Here is a 3,026-nt window from a genome sequence, read left to right as displayed (position 1 = left end):
ACTAGCCATTTCCGGAACATTTTGACCTCACAGCAGTGCGACCTTAGAGCTCCATGAACCTCACTGTCCACCACACGGACGAACTTAAGGGCGGATCACGTATCAGCTGGATGGATAACACGGTACCAGCCATCACAAGAACGGCAGATGTGGTCTCAACCAAGTCACTTCACGAATCAAATCACATCCATGTTATCATACGGCTCCACAGGACACAAGTAACCTTTAAACACTGTCACCTACAGACTAAGAAATAACAAACATAAACATTCAAATCTTTATGCTGCCTTTAAACAACCCTCTATTGCCCAGCACCGAGGGACGATAACCCATACCATCCACTGGCATGACAAACCACCTCACGAGTGAGGCTTCACACCAGGTATGAGGCGTCTCCATCGGTGTTGGGCGCAGCAAACATGGGTCCCTGGCCAGCGGCACACTACCCTGCCTCACACCCGGCCATGCCCGCCCGTGACAACCTTGAGGGTAAAAATAGATAAAACTTGGGACCATTACGGCTGGTGTTGCCTTACTTGTGATGCACCACAGCTGCACCCTACTGTGTACCTTACTGTCTCCCTCTTACACAATCCAATTTATCTAGACATCCAGCGAAGGTTCTGGGAGCGTTGAAGAATGTGTGGAAGGCGACAGTGTTATCTCGGAGAGCAAAAATGGGTGTTTGAAGGAATAGTGGTTCCAACAAAGTTATATGGCTGCGAGGTGTGGGCTATAGATAGAGTTGTGCGGAGGAGGGTGGATGTGTTGGAAATTAAATGTTTGAGGACAATATGTGGTGTGAGGTGATTTGATCGAGTAAGTAATGAAAGGGTAAGATAGATGTGTGGTAATAAAAAGAGTATGGTTGAGAGAGCAGAAGAGGGTGCGTTGAAATGGTTGGGTCACATTGAGAGAATGAGAGAGGAAATATTGACACAGAGGATATATGTGACAGAGATGGAGGGAACAAGGAGAAGCGGGAGACCAAATTGGAGGTGGAAGGATGAAGTGAAAAAGCTTTTGAGCGATCGGGGCCTGAACATGCAGGAGAGTGAGAGGCGTGCAAGGGATAGAGTCAATCGGAACGATGTGGTATACCGGGGTCGACTTGCTGTCAATGGATTGAACCAGGGCATGTGAAGCGTCTGGGGTTAAACCATGGAAAGTTTTGTGGGGCCTGCATATGGAAAGGGAGCTGTGGTTTCGGTGCATTACACATGACAGCTAGAGGCTGAGTGTGAACGAATGTGGCCTTTGTTGTCTTTTCCTGGTGCTGCTTTGCAGGGGGGCGGGGGGTTGCTATCCTCTGTGTGGCGGAGTGGAATGCCTCAGCGTAAAGTTACCTGCCATGTGGTTACCGACCCTCCTGCATCACCCCGCCACTCCCTCCGTCTCTTCTGTTCTATGACAAACATCTTGACCCTTCGTGACCCAACTAACGAACACAACCGGCGAACACTTCACACTTTCCTCAGGAATAAACAGATAATGTCGTCTTGTGGTACCGAGCTAATGTTCAGTGGAGGATGACATGTACGTCCTGTTGTATATTATGGGCACCGGCTAGCGTGGGAAGTGCGGGATGACACTGGCAGCACCTGCAGGTTGTTGCAATCATCACAAACTGACGCCGACAAGAAAGTAGCCGGGGCGGAGGGGGGATGACCAGATGGGATCCAGTTATTGCCAGGCCACATACAACTTGAGTGATGAAATGCAGGATCATATGTCTTACAGATCCCCTTCTCCGACACACACACACACACACACACACACACACATAGGAAGCCAAAACTAAAATATGGTAGTCGGGTTTGTCCATCGTAACTATAGAAAAGTAAAGATCCAACAGAGGATTAGTAAAGGCAATGAAGATGTCTCAAAAAGAAGGTCAGGTAAGAGGCATTATCATAGCTCTGTATGAGTTAACCAGGTCAGGTCAGAGGCATTAACCTAGCTCTGTATGGGTTAACCAGGTCAGGTCAGAGGCATTAACCTAGCTCTGTATGGGTTAACCAGGTCAGGTTAAAGGTATTAACTCTAGTCATACAGGGGTTCCCGCGGGTTAAGTAAGCAAGGCTAAGCCAGTTCGTAGTTAAAGAGACATTTAGTAAACACAAACATGTTGCAGCTAACAATGATTACTGGGCGTCGTATAACTCAAGACTGTCACTTCTGGATCACGTGACAACCTTCAGTAATTCCTTCGTTACAGAATGGTTCAGTAGTTGTGTGTGTGTGTGGTGGTGTGGCACCACCACTGCCCTACAGTCAGCCTCACTGGGGAGAGAGACACACACACATTCTTCCTCCGGAGTTGTTAAAATTTTGACAAATAAGGAAATATCTTCGCTACATTACATCGACTATTTTGGCTTTACGTTTGTGAACTGTGCTGGCATGATGACTATTTGTCACCAATGCACAGTTCATCACAACCTTCCAAACATCAACAAACGGCCAAACACTGGGAGGAGACCAACAGCCGGCTAAAGGAGCAAGGCGGCCGGCAGCTGGGAGGTCACAAGGGGCGGCCGGCAGTCGGGAGGTCACAGGGGGCGGCCGGCAGCCGGCTTCACTCAGTGTGAATGTCAGGAGGGAGGCGGCGTCCCGTGTTGTTCGGCCTGACACTGACACACTCAACACCAGACAGACACTTACTGAGAAGAGAACACCAACACAGCGAGTCAGGAGCAACCACTTGGTGAATGTGACTGGCTCATGTGACAGTCTGGAACATCACGTGACAAACAGACAGTCAGGAACAATGCGTGACTGTAGTGACTCAGGGTCAGGAAGAGATGGGACACACTCAGGGGTTACCTGGCGAATGCTTGTAAAACTATAAGTAAACCATCATTACCAGTGAGCAGATCTGTCGTCATTACCAGTGAGCAGATCTGTCGTCATTACCAGTGAGCAGATCTGTCGTCGACTGTATACATCAAAGTACGGCGGGAGGCATCATCCCCGTCACCACCTATCCCTTTCGGTGTCCCCCGGCCAGTGTCGGTCGCGTCTCA

The sequence above is a fragment of the Panulirus ornatus genome, chromosome 42, assembly GCF_036320965.1.
Source record: "Panulirus ornatus isolate Po-2019 chromosome 42, ASM3632096v1, whole genome shotgun sequence".
Lineage (NCBI taxonomy): Eukaryota > Metazoa > Arthropoda > Malacostraca > Decapoda > Palinuridae > Panulirus > Panulirus ornatus.
This window is presented reverse-complemented; position numbering follows the sequence as displayed.